General features: G+C 39.9%; 1 protein-coding gene across 2 annotated transcripts in view; it reads left to right on the forward strand.

Annotated features, from left to right (window-relative positions):
• Positions 1-956: 956 nt before the first annotated feature.
• GALNT3 (polypeptide N-acetylgalactosaminyltransferase 3) overlaps positions 957-22,857 on the forward strand; it is a 48,026-nt gene continuing 26,125 nt past the window's right edge. Inside the window, exons 1-3 of one of the 2 annotated variants that reach the window (XM_030916623.1) lie at positions 1,637-1,755; positions 12,915-12,983; positions 21,639-21,681. The gene's annotated coding sequence lies outside the window, so the exon portion shown is untranslated. Of the gene's footprint in view, positions 1,756-12,914; positions 12,984-21,638; positions 21,682-22,857 lie in introns of both variants that reach the window. The other variant, XM_010365303.2, reaches the window with a different exon arrangement.

Here is a 22,857-nt window from a genome sequence, read left to right on the forward strand (position 1 = left end):
TGGACCTGGACCTAAGGAAAAACACTACCAAGTTAGTATATCAATACACACAAGTATCTCCTGAGCTATTTTTTTGTTTGTTTTTGGAGGGAAAGGGAGCTTGGCAACTGCTTGTAGGTACTGATACTAAAATGTTGCAAATACATGAAGGTTCCTTGGTGCTTGCAAAATAAGCACAACATGTAAAACAAGCATAGAACTACCTAGTTTACTAAAGTCTTAAACCTAACTCATAGGTGTCATAGTATAAAATAGTACTATGGATGCTAAAACCAATGTCTTAGACTAATCAAGTACTAAAGATACACTTGTTGATACTATACTAACCTGTATTTTAAACCTTATTTTTAGGTCACGCGTAGCACTAATAAAACAGTAAATAAGCACCATAAGAGCATGTCAAAATGTAGGAGGAAGGCCACAACTAAACTTCATAGTAAAACCTGCCACCATGTGATTAAACATGCCACCAAAAAGTTTTTAGCTAGTTTTCGATTTATATCCCTACCTATCTTTGGGATAGAGCCAAAGAAATGAGTTCATGGAAAGGTATAAAGGTCATTTTAAGTCCTCGTTTTGGGAGTGTCAATGTTTGTTACAGCAGCATAAGGAAGGCTGAAACAGAAAGTTGTGTCATAAACGGAACAAATACTGTTTAATAATTTTTTTTTTTTGTCTTAAAAACAGCAAAATCCACCATCTTCCTGGAGTCTGCGTTGTCCCCTTCCAGAATACATGTGGAGTTTTTAAACGAACCTACAGTAGAAGCAAGCCTTCTCCAGGAAATCCCAATCTTTTTCCGAACAGGAACAGCAAGGGTTCTCTCTGTTGTGGCTGTTTTTCCCTCTGGGAATTGGTTTGCCTTCTGAGAGCATCCCAGGGAGGGGAGGTGCGCCCCAAATTGGCGAGGCTCTGCCAAATACCAAAGGCTCTTCTTTGGAAGGAGACTCCTCCTTTGGACGTGAGGCGCCCCTACCAGAGCGCCCGCGTACAGAAACGGAAACCACTAGCTGCGCTGAAGTGAGTCAAGTGATGAAATCAAGACTACACGGGAAGGAAGCTCACGAAACCTAACTGGTGACAGAAGCTGCTGAACCCTGCCCGAGGAAACCACATGAGCCAGCAGTTGCTGCCCTCCCGAAGTGGTCCTCGGAGGCAGCGCACCCCTTCATTTTGGCTAACCGAGGAGGAAGGGAGGAAGCGTGTGGGGGAAATCTAGAACTTCTGGTTCCCCAAGGACCCAGCAGACTGCTCTGGCTACAAGGTGATCACTGCCACCAGGTCAGTGCAGGATTCCTCCAATGTAGACGGACCGGGAGCCACAACTTGCGCGGAGCAGCAGCCTCGCCGATCGCGCAGAGAGAAGCCGCGCAACAGCCAGGCTTGGCCCGGACGGCGCCCCCACCCCGCGCGCGCGGTCAACGGTTCTCACCTGGAGCGCTCAGGTAGTGCTGAAGCGGGGCGGGAGGCTGGCGCGCAGGCGCGGGAGCGGGGCCTCGCCCCTGCCGACGTCGCAGACTGGAGCTCACCTGGGAGACTCCAAGAGGAAGCCGAGCCTCGGTTCTGCCTCTCCAGGCAACGCGGGAGGCCCAGCGGGAAGGCAGGAGGCGGCGGCGGAGGAGGAGCCCTACTTAGCCGCAACTGTAGCGACAGCAACCGGAGTCGCAGCGGCAGCCACCTGCACCTGGAGTCCAGCCCACGTCCAGCGCCCGCCCGGCAGCCGCTTCCCGCCGTCCTGCCCTGTCCGCCCGCCAGGTAAGCCAGCGACAGGCGGAGGGAGATGCGGTACCCCTGGGCTGCGTTAAAGCAGGCGGGAGGACAGCTGCGGGGGTTCACATGTTGGGGACAGGGCTACGGTCCAGGTGGCCGGTTGGAGTCGGTCTCGAGAGCAGTGTTTCAGTTGCCCCTGGAGAGACCCCGAAAGGGGCTCTCCGGGCCAAGGGGCAGGTGGCGCCCCGGGGGGAGCCCGGTCACACCCTCTCGCCCACGGTGCCCCGCCAGTCCTTGTGGGGCGGCCCCAGAGGAGCTGGACCGAGATCAAAGACCTGGTGGCCCCGGACTTGCCCTTGGGAGGGTCGCAGCGTGGGGACCCTGAGAGGGAGGGCCCGGCGGGAGGCGGGCGCGCTTCCACTCCGGTTAACAGGTTGCCTGTCTCCTCCAGCCTCTCTGCCCGAGAGGGCATCCCGCGACGGCGAAGGGCATGGCTTTGCCAGGCAACTTTCCCAGCCGGGGACCCCAAACAGTTCGAGGCAGCAAACCGTGGCCGCCGAGCCATTTAAATGGTTTCCGAGTGGTTTGGAAGGGGCTCTGTGGCCGGGACGCAGACACCCCTCTCTCTCTGTTTCGACTCTGCACTTTTCCGGGTGCGCTCTCCAAGCCAGAGTTGGGCCCACTTTCCTGTCCAATGGAGAAGAGTTCTTTTCTTCCGTGGCGGGAGGAAATCCAACTGCCACGCACCAACCACACACCATCTAGAGGACCTGTTGACTTAAGGACCTGTATATCGCGGTTACGGTTTGCCTGTGGCATATGACTCAAAGGTTCAAAAAAAAAAATTGTTTCAGGATCCTGCCACGTCTAAGCTTGGGTGTGCCAGGCCCAAATTCCTTTCCCTGCCTAATTAGGCTTTTCTGAAGCCTGAGAATTGAGGGTGAAACTGGCGCTTACCTTAGACTTTTATTTCCTTCTCTTTCCAACTCATCAAAGAAACTATTTCTGTTTTAAGAATCCCATCGAGTTACCAATATTTCCGATTCTGAAAACGTTATTAAGTTAACATAACTTGCTAGAGAAGTTACAGTACATAATGAAGACATTTACACTCAAATTCTGTAGCTAAAAAATTATTAAAGTGACAGCATTTTAATTAGAAAAATCTCTGCTTGTGGGAAACTCTGTTGCTTCTTTTATTGTATGTATTTTTTCTTTGAGTTTGTGGCTAAAATCCATGAGGTTAAAGTCACACCATGCCATCAGACTTTTTTAAATTTAACTTTTAATATCTGAAGTCTAGCGCATGTTAAACTTTCTGAGCAGTTTGTACCGAGAATCTTTCTTTATGAATTGCTTTAGCCAACATTTTTACAGAGGAGTTTCTAATAATAATAACAATTCCACTAGATTTGTTTTGTTCTATCTCTGCATATTTTAAAAATATATTTTAAGTTGTACGTTTATCTTAAAATGCCTTATGCAACATGTAGTGGGTTTTTTTTTTTTTTCTTCTTCTTTTTAAGATTAGATGGAAATCTAAAAGCCAACCACAGCATAACAGGACGTAATTATTAATTCAACCAGGAATTTTCTACATTTCTTGAGAGACTCTCACCTGACCTCTTAATCTCATCTCCATACAGAGAAATAAATATGCTTAATACTGTTTAAATATCAGATAAGATATAGGAGTTGTTCCCTGAATTTTGAATATTAATCTTCATTACTTACTGGGCAGATGTTATCAGACTGTCTTTCCTCTTAACCTCTAGTGAGAAATGTAACATGTTTTCATTAGCCAGAGTAACGATGTGATTTAATCTATTTGTTAAATAGGAAAAATAATGCTTTCCTAGATTAAGATAACAAAGCCTTAAAAACAATCAGGAATATCTTCCAGCCCTAGCCTTCTCGCGATCCCTTTCTCACTTTGGAGATTCAGTAGTGAAACCATTCATTTGTGAAATATTGAAGCCAAGAGAGGTATTCTAATTTCATTTCACCCAGAGGCGGCATGATCATTCCAGTGGCTTGACTCATGACTCCTGTATCTTACTTTTTACCACCCATATCCTCACTTATCATAAGATGTTTATCTTTTTTCTTTCATATAATTTGTAAGGCCTTTGTAATTACAGAATAGTCTATTGCTCTTTCTTCAGCTCTGATTTACCCTCATTTCTACTTGTCCAAATGATGCCTGACTTCATGGAGACTACCAAGTGAAGGCATCATGCTCCTCTCATTGTGAAATAGCATGCATATTGACGATGTCATGTCAAGTGAGATTTTTATTTCCTTCTTGGTATTTCCAAGCCACAGTTAATTTTTTAAGTCAATGTGGATAACATTATTTAGTCTTTTGATCTTTTTATTATATTGGCTTAAAATATATTTTATGAGGCAGCTACCCAGTGCCTTTCATCCGTTTGCAACACTCCAGATTTTTGGTTTCAAGCACACATCCTTAACACTAAGTTTCTTTAAACTTTTTTTTCTTTTACTGCAATCCTCAATAACTAATTTATTCTCTGCCTCAACTCCGTAAACTCCAATGTGAGTGTATATAAATGAAACAAGTTTATTAATATAAAACAGTGCTTAACCTTACAACTTGGATGTTCTTTATTATTTTATTTTTTAAAATATTGGTCTAAACGCATTAGACCTCTTTATGACCACGAATGTGCTGGAGCCTACAATGTGAAAATAGCACTATTCTGTTGAATTTTTGTTTTTTTAAAGGCTGATTTTTCTACCAGCTTTCTTTTTCTATGTGTCATACATGCACGCGCGCGCACACACACACACACACAGGCATATACCCACTCACATGAAAGAAAATAAATTATTTCTTAAAAACTGTACTGTAATCCTAATTAAACATGTATTGTAGGGCTTGAGGCTCCAGGACCTTGGTGCTAGATTAAACCTTTAAAATCTTAAGAACTGTATGAAGCCTTGTTCATTATACATATTTTGTGTTGAATGGGTTCTCATCATGCTGTAGTGTATTTGGGAACAGGAAAAACTAGAAATATTTTTTTCTGAGGGGATTTTGATGGTAAGAATTAAGTGAAATTTTGAGGGAGAAACATTCTGTCCAGCTCTGTTCTAAACTCTTAAAGTTTTATGACTGAGTTAGAGTCCTGGGTGGAGTCTAAAAAATTTATTAGCGAAAACATAGCCAGTTTATTATTTGGTTTATATTCTGTTAATATTTAATGCTTTTCTCTTTTACTATGAAACAAGTATAAGAGACAAATTATAGGAATTACACTTCCCCTCTCCACCAAAAGACTACATTGAGAGATTAAAATAGATCCCTAAATGATTTGTAGGAATGTAGTCTTGAAAGCTCTGATTGGATAATTAAGCCTTCTGTAGACACTTTCAATTTTAACCTGCTTTTACATTCTTGGTGAGTGAAATATTTCTCCTAAGGAAAATATTATTATATTTAGGATTTTGGAAACGATCAGTGCCTGAATCATCTTCACATGTATTCAGTTCTCTAGTCCATCAAGTGTAAAAATACATTTGAAATGATGGATACTTTATGGATATAAAATCCTATTGAAAAGGAAGGTATTTTCAATTACCTGTTCAATTATGCATCTAGTTAGTATCAAAATAATTCATACTATGTAATTTGGGTAAAATGTAACACAACTCATGTACACTCAGGGGGAGAAATGAATTCAAATCAATTCCAGCAGTGGCAGGAGATGAAAGTACGTTCACTTATTGAAAAGCAAAGACAAGTAGGACTCTGAATTGTAGGTCATTAGAGACTACTGACAATTATATGACATTTCCTTGGGTCATTCTCAGAGTTGGGCTCTTATTTTTGGCACTGAATAGAGAATATTCCCCCAAGTAAACCTTTTCCCTATAATTGTTTCAGTTTCAAACTGTCCAAACTAATTTTCTTTTCTATATGATTGTCTCTGGGATATCCTTAACATTTCTTCATCACCAGAGATTGTGTATGTTCAAACCAGAACCTTCATCTCATCAAAAAGCAAACAAATGAACAAACAACCTGCTCACTTTCTGTATTCTATCTATAGATAGCAGTACATTGTACCATTTCTTGTCTATAATTCCAAAATCAGCCTCTGAAAACAAAGCAAAACAAAATTTAAATCATTTGTTAGCAAAACCTGAACTTAATTGGAGCAAAGCCTGAGTGAACTGTCAGGAGGCTATTGTGATTGTGTATCTAACTTAGTGGGTTATGTCCAGCTGCAGAAATAGTGCTGTTTGATTACATAATACTGCCCCAGGCCCTGCTGGGGTACACTCTTACATTGGGTATGGAAACCATATCACCTTTCTAATATCCAAAAAAAATCTGATTTTTTAATGAGACAAAGTCTCACTATGTTGCCCAGGCTGATCTTGAACTCCTGGGCTCAAGTGATCCATGTCAGCCTTCCAAGTAGCTGAGACTACAGGCTGTCAAATCCTGAATTTTGAAACACATTTTGCTGCAGGGATTTGGGGGAGTGAATCATAGATGTGTACCACCATCCAGGTGCCATACCAAGAATCCAGAGGTAATTTTAAACTCTTTTTCTTAGCCTCTACAACTGCTATGGTCTGAATGTTTGTGTTTTCCAAAATTCATATGTTGAAATCAAATCCAGTGTATTGGTATTAGGAGTAGGGTCTTCGGGAGGTGATTAGGTCATGAGGGCCTTGGCCTCTTGTGTTTTTATAAAAGATAATGTCCTTATAAAAGAGGACTGAGAAAGCTTGTTAGCCTTTTGCCCTTCCTCCATGTGAGGTCACATAGGAGGCCATCTATGAGGGATGTGCCCTCGCCAGAAATTGAATCTGCCAGCAGCTTGATCTTGGACTTCCCAGCTTTCAGGCTGTGAATGGTATATTTGTGTTGTTTAAGTTACCCAGTCTAAGGTATTTTGTTATAGCATGAACTAAGACAACAACCATTAGAACACTGAATCCACTTAACATTTTACACCTTTCTCCAAGCCATAAATTCTTCTTTCACTTCTATTGCTCTAGTTAAGGGTCTTAACATCTCTTAACTAGGGTATCATAGCTTCTTCCTACCTGGTATCTCGGCAGATAGTGTTGTCATCCTTAAGTCCATCATCTGGAGGATGAGGATGATCTTTTTAGAAATGTAAATTCTCCCTGTCACTTAAAATCCTTCAACAATTTTCTGTTGCTTACAGGATATCCCTTAAAATGGTCCCATGGGATCTGACACTTGCTTAACTCTGGATTGATACTCCATAAGCCGACATTTTATTTCCCAGCAATAGACTTCTTGTTTTTGTGTGTGTGTGCTTTTCTTTTGCACTTCTCACTGCAGAGAGTGCCTTTCCTTCTACTTTTACCTCTATCTATAGCTCTTAATGACTCTTAAGACTCAAAAAGGTCTTGCCTCATTTGGGAAACTGTGTCCCCTCACCCACGTCTCCACATATACCTGAGCAGTGTAAGGTGTCCTGTGTATACTTCTATTATTTGCTTGACATGATATAAATATACTTTGCTTTTGCTCTTGTCTGTGACACACACACACACACACACACACCCCTTTTGGATTATTTGCAAAATATGCAAAATTTCCCTTTCCATTAAGCCTTTTGTGGAATAAAAATTTTGGAGTAGAAGTGTCACAGAGAGGGGAGAGGCATCGGCAGGCAGTATAAGTCAATCTGCTTTTTTTTTTTTTTTTTTTTTTTTTTTTTTGAGACGGAGTCTCGCTCTGTCGCCCAGGCTGGAATGCAGTGGCACGATCTCGGCTCACTGCAAGCTCCACCTCCTGGGTTCAGGCCATTCTCCTGCCTCAGCCTCCCAGGTAGCTGGGACTACAGGTGCCCGCCACCACACCTGGCTGATTTTTTTGTATTTTTAGTAGAGACGGGGTTTCACCATGTTAGCCAGGATGGTCTTGATCTCCTGACCCATGAATCGCCTGCCTCGGCCTCCCAAAGTGTTGGGATTATAGGTGTGAGCCGCCGCGCCCAACCCAATCTGCCTTTTTAATGGGAAGTAACCAAAGAAACTGGGGAGTGGCGAACTTGTTTCACTGACTTAATTAGTCTTTAATTTGGTTTGCTGTTACTTCCATCTCATTACTTTGAATTCTATTTTATTTTGGGGACTTTTGGTTCTGTTCCAAGATCTGGGGGTTTTATCGTTTAAAAGTGAAAAGTTAACTTTGTAATTGAAATGTCTTGCAGCTTTTGCTTATACATATTCCACAATTGAGTATATTATTATTGTTGAGGAGCTTAAAAGGAGCAGCCTTTACTTAAAAAATATAATTGAGTTAGACTAGACTGAAACCCTCTCCCAAACAAAGAAAAACAAAAATGAGGCAAAAGATTTCTTGGAATTAGCAGTCCTCCTTTCATCTCTTCCTAGCTAGTCCTATGCCAAGTTCTGTCAGTTTTACTTTCTAAATGTTTCTCAAATCCATCTACTTTTATTCATTCCTATCTCTATCATCATCTCTTGACTGGACTTTTGCCATGGCCTCCCTCTTTGTCTGTCTGAGCTAATTCTGGCTTCTTGCTTGTTAGTTCCTCACCTTGCACCCAGAGTGATCTTTTCAAAACATGTGGTTATGTTATATCCTGCATAAAGCCCTTCATGGCCCTTAAGATAAGGCAAACTCCTTAACATGCCCAAAGGCCTGGCATGATTTGGCTCCCATCAAACACATAGCACACTCATCATTGTTCCAGCTCCACCAATCTTTTTATATTGCTATGTTCCTTTTGCCTATAGGTCTTTGCAAGTGGTCTTCCCTGCCTGGAAGGCTCTTCCTCCCCTTTTGGCCTAACTACTTAACGTGCAGTCTTCAAATTCCAGTTTGAGCTCCCACTTTTTCATCCCTAACTGTAACTTGGAATTTTTCAACAGTCTCACCACATCCTTCCCCCTAACTATGGGTTAGAGTGAAGACTGTAGCCTAAAGAAATAAAGTCCTATTTAGTACCTGAGAGCATTAACTTATAAAAACAAAAGTTTCCCCACAAAGGAGGCAGACATTAATATATGGCCCATTTTTTAAAAATAGATTTTAGTTATTAATGCCTTTATATTTTTATCAAGTAATAACAGTTTATATTTATTCTCATAATAAGTATTGGTCCTTATTTACTATTGAACACTTAGATGGCAGGCATATTTTAAGCAATTTACATGAGTTTACTTATTTAATCTTCAAAGCAACCCTATGAGGTGCATGCTATTTTCCTCCCTATTTTAAAGATAGGAAAATTGAGAGATGAAGTAGTTTGCCTCTATTTACAAGGTTAGTGAAAGATTAGAGCCAAGACTCAAGTCCAAGCAATACAATTCCAAATCCTGCACAGTTCGCCTTCTATTTCCATGAATTCTGTGTCTATAGATTCAAACAACCTTAGATTGAAAATATTCAGGAAAAAAGTAATACAGCAATAAAAAATAATATAAAAAAGCACAGTATAACAACTATTTATGCAATATTTACATTGAATTAGGCATTATAAGTAATCTAGAGATGATTTAATGTAATTGGGATGATGTGCATAGGTTAAATCCAAATACTACATCATTTTATAAAAGCGACTTGAACATCTGCAGATGCTGGTATCCACAGGGGTTATGGAACCAATCTCCTGCAGATACCAGGACATGACTGTACATTTGTCCTACTTACATATAAATAAAATAAAATAGGGTTGTTAAAAGACTTCCAACAACAATAAAAATCCAGTCAACCCTGCCCCTCCTTTCTCATCTCCCCAGTCCTGTTGCCTAAAAGCAACTACTTTCATTTATTTAAATGTTTCTTCCAGCACTTAACCTTTTCAAATAATATACTTATACTGCTGTTTCTTAATGTATCAATATTTGGCAATATCTACTGACTTCCCATTATGGTAGATAAATATTTAGATCTTTCATACACAGCCACCTCTACTCTCCCTCCTTGACCTCCCAATATAATTCTCACATTGTTTTGTTTGCATTTTAGTATTTATTTAGTGTGATTACATAGATATTGTTTACTACTGAGTCAAGCAAGCATATTACGAGTAGGATTCTTTACTTGTAGAATTTTTTTTTTTTAAATCCTAGGAGTAATAATGAACTCATTTAAGAAAACACTTGGCTTAGTGTTTCCATATGTCAATTAGAGTGCAATTTCTGTGTACTCTAACATCTTTTCAGCTTGGTTTTACATGTAGTCTAACATAACATTTATTGGTCCCTTACTGGAGCAATCTGTGCTCTTGTCTCCGTTTGGACTGTTGCTCTCTAGGCCTGTTCCATGGTGGTTGTTTGGAATTTCTTTTTGCTGACATCTCTGATAGAGCCGCTATTCCTTAGGTACTATGACTTTTGTTTTTTATTCACACCCTCATTTGGATGAAACACATATCCACCACTAGCTTCCTGAAAAATGGTGCATGGAATTAAGAAATGTGAGATATTGCATGCCTAAAACTCTTTATTCTACCTTTACACATTTTCCTTTCTGTTTTATTTAATTCTTAAACATGTGTTAGTAGTTGCAGTTGTTTGTGAACTCCAGTTGTTTGAAGTTCGCCATTTTCAAAAGTTAGGAAGGGTATATGATAAATCTTCCTTTCACTGTTGTCCTCTGACACCAGTTTTCTTCTCCAGAGGTAACCAATGCTATTTTTTAAAAATATAAAAACAATACATATGTATTTTCCTTCTTTTTAAAATACAAAGCTTGCTTTTTTTGTTCCCATTTAATTATATTGTGGGGATCATTTCATATCAGGATATAAATTAGCTTTGCTTTTTATTTTGCAAAATATTTAATCATATTACTCCATCATAATTTATCTCTTTCCCTACTGGTAGAGTTCTAGGTTGTTTCAACCCTTTGATATTAGAACAATGCATTAATGTGCAAGTTACAGGTGTGCCATTTCACTAGTGCATTAGCATATCTATGGGATTTCTAGAAGTCATCCTCACATCTGATTTATGCTTTGACAGAGACTAGAGTAGTAAGCAGCCCTGCAAGTTTGATAATTCTAAGTCAAATGAGGTAAGAAGAAAGGGGGAAAAACATCTGATAGTAAATACTTAATGGCAGAGTGGGCTCATTTCTAGAGGACAATTAATAAAGCAGACAGGGTTTCTAATAGAAATTGTTTTCTTTGAGCTTTTTGAACATGACCTTTGTTTTTTCAGATGTGACCCATCATTTTGAACTGGATAAAACTTGTTTCTATTGTGACCTCAGTCTCCTTCTTGTACTCTACCCTCTATCATTGCCTCCATTAGTTTCACTGGCCTCTGGTCTCATATTTTTGAGTTCTAGGTCTACCACTGAAGATAATGCAGAAGAGAAAGCACTCCATTAGCTAGCACCTTTCTTTTTTGGGATGGGATCTTGATGTGTTTCCTAGGCTGGTCTTGAACTCCTGGGCTCAAGCAATCCTCTTGCCTCAGCCTCCCGAGTAGCTGGGATTACAAGCACCTAGCTAGCTAGCACCTTTCAACAAGTCCAGAACACATCTTTTTTTTTGAGACGGAGTCTCGCTTTGTCGCCCTGGCTGGAGTGCAGTGGGGCGATCTCGGCTCACTGCAAGCTCTGCCTCCCGGGTTCACGCCATTCTCCTGCCTCAGCCTCCGAGTAGCTGGGACTACAGGCGCGCACCACGATGCCCGGCTAATTTTTTGTATTTTTAGTAGAGACGGGGTTTCACCGTGTTAGCCAGGATGGTCTCGATCTCCTGACCTCGTGATCCGCCCACCACGGCCTCCCAAAGTGCTGGGATTACAGGCGTGAGCCACCGCGCCCAGCCCAGAACACATCTTTGACACCCATCACAACTTAACAACCTCTGTAGCCTCCACATTGACTCATTTGCTGAGCTCAGCTAACTCTACTTCCAAAATCTGTTTCCAAGCTTCCATGCCCCTTATATTTATCTCTTGCCTGAATTGGTTTTAAGGGTATCCTAAATGCCTTTAGCCTCCTATCAGGTTTTTCTACCTCCCCAAAAACTCTGTGTTCAGCACAACTTCAAGGATAATCATTCTAAATTTCAGTTCTCATTAGGTCATCACCTTACTTAAAACTCATCGGGGCCTCTCCCTTTGCCTAAATAATTAAGTGTAAATCCCGTGGAATTAAGCACCCCACCCTCCCTTATTTGGAGCTTGGCATTCAGTGTGTGTTTAGTAGGCCTCACTGTATACGGTAATTGACTATGCATGATTCTGGGTAAAATTACCCTACTTGAGGCCATCTGTTGATAGAAGAATTAAAGTTTAGGCTGAGACTGGTTTATTTCCAACCCAAATTTTATATTAAAGGAGTTTTTCTTGTACCTTAACCATGAAGAGTGGATAATGTAGGAATTTCAGAAGGTAGTTGGAGAAGTGGAAGGATGTTGTTTGCTTCAAATTAGGCACATATATAGCCTAATCTTAAAGGTAGACACAGATTTTATGTATAATAAAAAATGATGTTATGGAAGACTTGAAAAGAATTCTGTTTTACATCTGGGGAGGTGGCAACTAATGGGGAAGCGGTAAATATGGGGAGACTTATAAATATTGAGATTGAAGTCTTTTAGAATTTCTACAGCAGGGGTTAGCAAACTATAGTTCTTAGATCAAATTTGATGCACTACCTGTTTTTGAAAACAAGTTTAATTGGAATGCAGCTATGCTCATTCATTTACAAACTGTCTTTTTTGTACTACAACGGAATTGAATAGTTGCAGTACAGACAATATGGCCAGCAAAGCAAAAAAAAATGTTTGTTATCTAGTCCTTTACCAAAAGTTTGTCGACACTTTTTCTATAGGGTAATGGAAGCTGAGAGGTGGGGGAGGAGTATCTATCACATCAGCATTGGTAAACCTGTAGAAAGTTGAATGCAAAATGATAACAATTGAGCAAGCAATCTTCTTTATTCCTTCACTCCCTATTCCTTAATATTCTTGGGGCCTCAAAGGAAGAATGAATGGAGAGAAATTGCCTACTGCTTGTATGTGTTTGGACTCCTTCAAAAAAGGAATGTTTGGTTGAATTAATTGAATGCAATCTATCCATCCTCCAAACACATGCCATAAAAAGGCCCAGTAGATACTTCTTTCACTAAAGTATTAAGTAGTACATTAGTGAAGGGATTCCCTTTTTCCATGAAAAAAATCTGTGGCTGCTCTCCTTTGTAGACCATTGAAATTGGCTCTCTGATTTCACTGGAGATGATGAAATTCCATAGCAGCAAAAGCCAAGTGACGGTAAGCCCTTATCCACCAAATATATATACATCCACAAGTATATACATATTATCCACCAAGTATGTACATCTCCCACAATGAAAAGCTGGGACGTAGAGGTATCAGAAAACATTGGCTTGCAGATGTTTTTGAGAGCTGAGATACTGTCTTTGGTATATGCCTAGTGGTAGCTAATGAATGATTTACGTAAGTAGTACTATAGCATCCCTTCATCTATATAATAGGAAAAACTCTAGCTCTGGTAGCAAAAAAGTTAACTTTAGTTGCTACAATCAAGAGTCACAGCATCTTACTCAGTTTTCAGGACTAAGTCAATTCACATTCCCAGAGCTTTTCCCCAAAGGGAACTGTAGCCATTTACTGGAAATTATGCTTTGGGGAAAAGAAAATAATCAGACCTTTCATACTAATTCCTAGGGGGACCCAAAAGTATTGCAGCCAACTGTTCAAAGTGGAGACTTACAGTGCTCAGGTAACACGTGGAGTCTTAGCTCCAGCTGTACTCATAGTGGGTCCAGGGGGTCAGCAGATCTAGCCTGTGCTTATTTCCCCTGTTCTTTAACGAATAATTGGAGTAGACATACTGGGTAACTGGCAGAATCTCCACATTGACTCTCTAAACCAAGCTTGTTTAACCTGTGGCCCATGGGTCACATGTGACCCTGGATGGCTTTGAATGTGGCCCAACACAAATTTGTAAACTTTCTTAAAACGTTATGAGTTTTTTTTTTTTTTGTAATTATTTTTTTCCCCCCTCCAGCTCATCAGCTATTGTGGTAGTGTGTTTTGTGTGTGGCCCAAGACAATCCTTCTTCTAATGTGGCCCAGGGAAACCAAAAGATTAGACACCCCTGCTAACCCATAGAGGGAGGACCATGTGGTAGGAGAGCTAAGTAGAAGACTTTAGAATTTCCCCTTTCTTCAAAGATAGTAAATCAAAAGTAATAACATATCCGTGAGGAAACTGTCAAGATTGATGTCACTATCAAAGATTTAAAATAAGACTTGTGATATCTATCACATCCCCATTTAGCTCACTTATTTTGCCTAGGCAGAAGTTAAATGGATCTTAGGGATTGGCTGTAGACTACCCTCAACTTAATTATTGGGTGACTCCAAAGGTAGTTGCTGACCCAGATGTAATATCCTTATCAAATCACATAGCCCCTGGCATTTGATATGTAGCTATTGACTTAGTTAATATCTTTTTCTGCCAATTTACAAGGACCACCCAAAACAATTTGTTTTTATCTAGCAGGGCCAACAATATGGCTTCACAGTCTTGCCTCAGGGCTAGATTAATTCTTAATCTTAGTCATCGTAACATTTCACAAGCCATCACACTGATCCACTACATTGATGATATTATGCTGATTGTCTCTGATGAGAAGAAAGTAGCAAATACTTTAGCTATCCTTGTAGAGCATATAAGAATTAGAGGGTGACAAATCAGCCCCAGAGAAATTCAGCAAAATTTCTGGGCATTCAGTAGCCACTATGCTCGATAGACTTTTTTTTTTTTTCCTTTTTTGAGAGGGAGTCTCATTCTGTTGCCCAGGTTGGAATGCAGTGGTGGGGTCTGGGGTCACTGCAACCTCTGCCTCCTGGGCTCAAGCAATCCTCTCACCTCAGCCTCTTGAGTAGCTGGGACCATAGGTGAGCACCACACCTGGCTAATTTTTGTGTTTTTTTTGTAGAGATGCGGTTTTGCCATATTACCCAGACTGGTCTTGCACTCCTGGGCTCAAGCAATTCACCTACCTCAGCCTCCCAAAGTGCTGTAATTACAGGCATGAGCCACTGCACCCAGCCTCAATAGTCATTTTTGAATTTAGGGGCCACATTTACAACGTTTGAATATACTACCTCAACCTATTTACAGAGTAATTCATAAGGCTACCAGTTTTTAATGATGATCAAAGTAGAAGAAGGCTCTGCAGCAAGCCTAGCAGTACAGGCTGTGCTACCACTTCAGCTTTATGATCTAGCAAACTCAATGACTCTCTTAGTATCTGTGCCAAAGAGGAATGCTCTATGGAGCCTCTGGAAAGTGCCGATAGCAAAATCACAATGCAGACATCTAGGATTTTGAAATAAATATTTTCTTCAGATAACTGTTTACTTTTTGGTAAACAGCTTCTGACTTGCTACTAGGTAGATATTGAATGTATAATTATGGGTTACCATGTGGACCAAGTTTCCCATCATTAGGTAAAATCTGACCTATCGTGCCATAAGGTTGGCGATGTACAATAGCAATATATCACTGAGTGGAAATAGTACGTGAGACAGAACTAGAGCAGATCTGGATAGTACCAATAAGTTGTATGAACCAGGGACTCAGACTTCTCTGGTAGCAACTCTGATGGCATTGCCTCGTCTCCTTCAACTCATGCCTGTAGCTTCTTGGCGATTCCCTTAGTCCAGTTGTTAGAAGAAAAAAAACAAAACAAAACACCTCAAATCTGATTTTCAGACAAATATGAATCTGAAGAATACACTAGGACTACCCAAGATTAGACTGTATAGCACTACAGCTCTACCCATGAGTAACTATGAATAATACTCAATAAGGAACATTCTTTCTGTAGGCAGAAATTTGAACAGTCAATACGGTTGTCCACTATGTTGGGAATGAGACATGCCTACAAATACAGATCTATATTGATCATCGATAGGTAGTTATTAATGGTGTGTATGGTCAGAGTTGGAAGGACAGGATTGGAAGATTGGTGACAAGGTCATTAGTTTGAGGAAGAGGTATGTGAACAAATCTTTCAAAATGAAAAGACCCTGAAAAAATTTGTATCCCATCTGAGTGCCCACAAAAGCACATCCATTGCAGAGGAGGCTCTTAATAATCAAGTAGACAAAATGACACATTCTGCACATCAGTCAGCCTCTTTCTGCAGCTGTCTCAGTGCTTGTTCAGTGGGCCCATAAACAGGATCTTTGTGGCAAGACTGGAGCTGTGTATGCATGGGCTCAGCAACATGGCTTCCCCTTTCTAAAGTTGACTGGGATAGCACTGCTGCTGCCTTCCTAATCTGCAGAGACCAACATTGAGCCCCTGCGGGGATCAGCCAGCCTCTGGGTGGCAGGTTCATTATACTGGATTTCTTCCTTCATTAAGGGGGCAGAGACTTCTCCTCACTAGAATAGACAAATATTCTAGATACGGATTTGCCCTTCCTTGACATCACCAACATCTGTGGACTCCTAGAATGCTTAAGGGCATGGTGAATACAGAGTAGTAGTTAGTGTAAGAAAGAAGCCATAGATATTCATTATGACCTCGCAGCCAATTAGGTAAGTGAGGATTATTGTAGGTTTGCATTTTTTTTTTTTTAATTTTTTCCATCAGCTTTCCCAGGTTCAATGCACATTTTTTCTTTGCTTCTTGTATCTAGGTTTTTTTTTTTTTTTTTGGTATATATTAACAATTTTATTCTCTCTCATTTTCATTTTAAAAACTGTTAAATAGAAGCCGTTGAAGATCAACTTTACAAAATAGTAAAATATTAGGTAACAGAATATTTAGTGAGACTGTGACACAATTTAAGGAGTAACTTAGAGTCACAGCAGTGGCTACAATGGCTGTTAGGACTCTATGTCTCTCATTTTTGAGGCAATAGAACTTCTTCACTTATAAAGAACAACAGTTAGACTTTGTTAGGTGAAATACAGAATTGCGTTGTTATTGTGCAGGAGTTTAAGTGTGTGGGAGAGGGTGCATGTGGAAGCTGAGTAGTCGAAAGTGTAGACTTTGCTGCTTATCAGTTTATTGTCTCTTAGTTCCAAATTTACTGTATTAGCCTGCTCTGTAATAATGGAGCTGGGCCTTGTAAATATTTGTTTTTTGCTGGCTCGTTCACTGTTAAGCCTTGTCAGTAGAGGGCACTGGAGGGACACTGAAGTGACTGAGGCTTCTCTTTCTGGTTTCTGTGATGCTCACTGGCTAAGCTCCTTTGGAGCATGGTTTTCCTCTACTGCTCACTCCCCAGTATGATTTTCTCCAGTACTAGGTACCTGCAGAACACAGCTTTTTCTAGAGTTGGTGTTCCCCACACCCTCCACTTTCTTTAGAGCTTGATTTGGGCAGCAGTGGTGTACCCTTGAGCCACAGACACCATGGACCTGCTCTGTCACCCAAGTCACTGCTCCCCAAACTCTCACCTCAGATCCACACATGCCAACTGGGGGACCCACAAGAGTGGGTGTCTAGGGAGCCGGCTGCCCACCTTTGTCCCAGGCAGCCAGCCCAGAGCTGTTGTTGCCTGTGTGGCACATGAAAGTGCACTAAACTTCTGCAGGGGACAACCTCTGTGATTCCAGATTCCCTCAGCAGCCGGCACTTTTCCTCAGCACTTAACTAGTTCTGGGGTTCTGTCCCCGGCTGTGAACAGCCTCTTCTGGAACTTCAGGGGCAGATTTCTGATAAGTCCCATGAATGAAGTACTTCTGTGACTTTTCTAGCAGGTAGTCAAAACTAGGGCATCTCCATAGACATCTCTGGATCTCAACCCTGGTGAGAGGAGAGCCTTTCCTTGAACACTTATTTCAGCCTTAGGGGGAGTGGTTGCCTCTTATACTGTATTTACAACTCCTGTATTCTTTAGAATTCTCCTTAACTCCCACTAGGCAATTTCCTGTTACTCCAATCCTCTTTTAATACTCGATTGTATTAAACTCTCTCTGTTCAAATTACTATGTGGTTTCTATCTCCTTACTAATCCAAAAGCCACCAACTATGTTTATAAGGTAAATAGATGGACAAATGTTTAGTTTTGTTTTTTTTCTTGAGACGGAGTCTCGCTGTGTCACCCAGGCTGGAGTGCTGTGGTGCAATCTCAGCTCACTGCAAACTCTGCCTCCTGGGTTCATGCCATTCTCCTGTCTCAGCTTCCCGAGTAGCTGGGACTACAGGCACCAGCCACCATGCCCAGCTAATTTTTTGTATTTTTAGTAGAGATGGGGTTTTACCATGTTAGCCAGGATGGTCTTGATCTCCTGACCTCGTGATCCTCCTGCCTCGGCCTCCAAAAGTGCTGGGATTACAGGTGTGAGCCACTGCACCCGTCTGATGGACAAATGTTTTAAAATGCAGTGCCTCTGCCTTGGGGGGAGGGAATACCACTTACATGAATAATCTCTGGATCCACCTAAATCACTTCTCAAAATTCCTCTACTCCATAGTATGCCATAAGTAATCAATGCATATCTTTCATCCGTAATGTAAAAGTCATTCACAGGTGCAGATGTAGCAGGAAAGAGCATGTGAGACCCTGAGTTTGTGACTCCCTTGACAGGTAATGTAGTATCATAATTACTGGTTTGTGTCAAACTGTTGAGGTAGAGTTGGCTAGCTCACAAATCCAGATTCTATCAGCAACCATTCACATTCGGAGATGACGACAAGGGAGATGTCTGTCTGACTAGGGGTAGCTGAGAAGTTGGATGTCTCACCCTGTCCTTGTCAGTATTGAAACCTGTGCCTCACAGTTGCTGATGGTTAACTCTGTCACTCAGCTTTTTGTCTCACAACCTGCAGATATCTTTGTTCAGAAAGCTGTTCTTAGTTTATAACAATTGCATGTAGTTTAGTTATCCACTGGTGGCATTGCCCAGCCACCCAGAGTAACTCTACTTTGCCTTTAGCTGAGATCTTTGAGGTGTGTCTACTGCTACCCACTCTGAGACAGAATGTGGCTGTCTCCATGCAGTTTGCTTTGCATCAGTGTTTGTCTCTTGTCATACATCCACGTGCCACTTCCTGCTCAGAAGAAATGCTGCCAAGGGTGTAAACATGAACTTAAACATAATCAAAACTAACAAATTACAGCAGCAAAACACCATGAGATTTGATCCACCAATAAATGTAAGCAGAAATGACTTTCTGCCACTCCTCTGTTCCCTAACACTTTAACCAGTAGATGAGGGGCACATAATAAAACTTCTACTCAAGCACTTAAAGGTTTATTATCAGGGCAAGGTCTTTAAATTTTGTTTTTCTTTGATTTGTTTTGAATTCAGTTAGGAAATACAGATGATAGATAGGAAATACAGATGATAGATAATGTGTGGCAAAGATCCAATGAGTTTTATAATAATTCACAATAGTGTACTTTTCTTAATCTATAATCTGTATTAGGATATTGGGTTGTAATTTTGTGTTTTTTTCTGCTTAGTGTGGTTACCCCTAACTCTTTACAGTATGCTTTAATTCAGTAGTAAGCAAGTTTTATATACCAAATTAGACATCATGGCAGTTAAATTCATCAGGAACCAGACTTTAAACCCCTGGAGTTGTAATGGTTTATTGTCACAAACATGGAAAGAAGTGAAAGGAACCACTATCTTATTTCATTAAATGTTACTTTCATGTAAAATTACAATGTTCTGCTTTCCACTACTTCAGAAAATTGCTTCAGTTGGAATTTTTAGGTTAAATGAACAACTAGTATTTCTGCAACCTATGCTTCTCCACCTAGAGGGACAATCATGATGGATATTACCTTGATATTTTCCCTTCTCAATTTGTGTTTAAACAAGATCCCCAGGTAATTCATAGTCACTTTGAAGTTTGAGAAGCTGTAGTCTAGCTAACTGGAAGCCACCACTTTTTAATTAGATTATTTTAAATTTGTAAGATTTCAGATGGAAGCATATTTTTACCCCTGAGAATAATCCATTGATTTTAACACAGTGTCACAACCAGTTAAAATTGTGTATATTGCTTTAGCTTTTCACTTTATGAATATTTTTATTAATGACTTTTTAAAATGTCTACATATATACCAGGATACAGATTAATAACTTTTTAAAACCAGGTCTCAGAATTTCACTCTTAGAAATTCATAAGAATTTAGAATTTAGAAGATCTCTGAATTTTTTTTTTTTTTGTTAGTTTTTAAAAACTGTTTTATGATTTTTGACTTCTCTTCCTCTGTGAATCTGATCTTTGGTAATTAGCAAATAGCCATATTGGACATAGCGTTTAAAGGTTTTAGAAAGTGTACAAGAACAACAAACCCTTTATCTGCTAATCATTTCTAATGTGCAAATATGACATGTTTTATCCTGAGTTTGCTGTTGTGCTGGTTTTTTTCTTATCAATTCTCAAACTTCGGAGTCCAACTGGAAGTTGATTGTAGGAGAGATTTGTTTTGTTTCATGAGCTGTTTTTACATAGGTCTTCCAATTTGGCAGGTAGTACTGACAAGGAACATGGCATTATTCCCAGAAAAAGGAATTAAGAATCCTGGTTTCATTTTACTCATTCATTTATTTTGTGTCTTTTGGCTTATGTCTTTCATTGTTCAGGTATCAATTTTCCCATTTTTATGATTGGAATAAAATATTTATAAAATGATTTTATAGAATCATAATTTGCAATAAAACCTCAGTGCCTCATTTATATCAGCATAAGTCCCTGTGTCCTTTTGGAAAACTGTGGGTCATTCCTGCTTTGGATTTTATTATATATCTCCAAGTCTAAATGACTTCTATTCATTTACATCAAGAGTCTATTTTGAAACACTCATCTTTGACATATTAGAAATTAGTAATGCAACTGCCTTTGGACAGATATAACCCTTATCAGATGCTAGTTTTGATTTGCCCAAATCTTGTGATCTAGACAAGTAGTTCTTAACCCTCGCTGCTTGTTAGAATTATCTGGAGAGCTTAAAGTGACAACAAAAGCAGAGTATATGCCCTGCCCCCACACCAATTAAATCAGAGGTGAAGTCTAAGGCACTTTACTTTTTAAGAGCTTTCCACTAATGTATATCCAGAATTGAAGACAACTGATAGAGATGCTTAGTGTTGAGTGTCATTCAGCATTAATGGAAGCCTGATATTGCACGTTAACAGCAAAGTACAGAAAAGTCATAATGAAAATCCCATCGATGTTGGAATCTTTAAGTGATCAGGGTTGATAAGAGAAGATTCAGAAATAGTCTGAAAAGATCAAAACATCATCTTCCTATTTCTAGGCTCTGCCTCTGTAAAGTTCTCAACTTCTTAATCTTCCATTTTAAGATCTACAACCTTATTTTCAATCTTTATTTCTGAAAAGGTACTTTGAAAAGTTTTAAAATCATTTATTTGTAAAACATTACCCAATGATAGGAAGCTATTTATAGTTTTTATGGTTTTTCCTCAGTTTTTTTTTCTTATCCCTTTTATTTAGGATATCAGTTCTTGACTCTTAAACATTTTATTTTAGATAATTTCAGTTAAAAGCTCAGGATTTTACATTGAACCTGAGTTTGAACACAGTTAGAAAAATGCTGGTCTTAAACTGAACTGGCGTGGCCAAGCCACTTAATCTCTTTGACTCTCCATATCAGTCAGTAAAATTGGAATAACAAGGGCTAGGCGCAGTAGCTCATGTCTGTAATCCCAGCACTTTGGGAGGCTGAGATAGGAGGGTTGGGGAGGTCAAGGTCAGTCTGCCTGGGCAACATAGCAAGATCTTATCTCTACAAAAAAAAAATAATAATAATACTTCACAATATTGCTGAGAGAGTGAGAACTTATGTATTAAATGTCATTTAATACCAGGGACCTAGTTAACATTTAACACAAGTTAAGGATTGTTTTTGTTGTTGTTTCTGATAAAATCTTTGTCCTCTTTCTTCCTTTTTCCAGTGAACAAATTTTTCTGGGTGCGTACTGTGTTACCAACATTGTGGTAAGTGCCAGAAAAACAGCCATGAATAGGATGCTATCCATGTCTTTCATAAGCTTTCCTTGACTCCTCTGTTAGAAGCGTCCCAAACTAAAACCTACTAACTGAGTGGGTCCTTACATAGATGCACATGCACTCACAATGATAGGATTACTGTCCTTCTGATGAAGAATTCCTCTACTTTATGATTTATTCCTAAAAAGAACTCTCTTCCATCGGCATCATTAATTCTATCCTTCTTTTCAATTCCCACCCTACCCACAGATATGATTTCTGACATAAAATGTTTTGGGAAAACTATCACTACTGTGGAAGAATCTAGTTCTGTCATATCCTCCTATTCTGTGCTTTCTCTGAACTCTTTTTCCATGTTCTGTCAAAATATCTCAGGGAAACCAGCTCAATTCTTCTCAAATTCCTAATTTAGCCTACCTCTAGCTACAGAAAAATTGAGTATCACTAGATAGCCCTGGGGAAGGCTATCTATTTTTGCCTTTCTTTTTTTTTTTTTTTGGTGGGGGTGGGGGAGGGCTAGTCCTCTTAGGAACAGAAAGGAGGTGAACACATGTTGATGAATGTCTACTTTTCGTCAAGATACAGTTAGAGGGGATGAGGTTGTAGTTCATCAACTGGGAACCACTTTCCTGTGAGACCCCAACATTTTGCCCATTCTTATCTTCCTGGAACCCCATAGATGAGATTACTACCCTAATATCTGGAAGTGCCCTGAATCCTAAGCCTTAGGATCTTGAAGGCATGACTACAACTACTCTCTCTGCCAAGGTTCTCTTCTCATTTTTCACTAAAGCCCATTAGACCAGGTCTAATGAAGTTCAGTTTTAAAGGTCAACCAACTATTACACATTTAACATCTCTCAAGTGTGAGATAAGATTGTAAAATTACCTCCACTTGACATGGATAATTTATCTGTGTTTTCATTTGTGTTTTTTATTTTTTTGCCCACCCCCCACTCTTCATAGGATTGGAAAAATTGGACTTTTTTTCCAGTCAGTCTCTTTTTTTCTACCCTTAAATGTAGGTATTTCTCTGTCCTATTTGTTTTACATTACATTTACCCCAAGACTGACTCAAGTTTTCATCTCTACTGCAGAGCTTTTTCATAATTTCCTGTCCCATATATCTTTTTGCTCATCCAAACTCACTTTGGAAGTTCCATT

The sequence above is a fragment of the Rhinopithecus roxellana genome, chromosome 14 (genome assembly GCF_007565055.1).
Source record: "Rhinopithecus roxellana isolate Shanxi Qingling chromosome 14, ASM756505v1, whole genome shotgun sequence".
Taxonomy (NCBI): Eukaryota; Metazoa; Chordata; class Mammalia; order Primates; family Cercopithecidae; genus Rhinopithecus; species Rhinopithecus roxellana.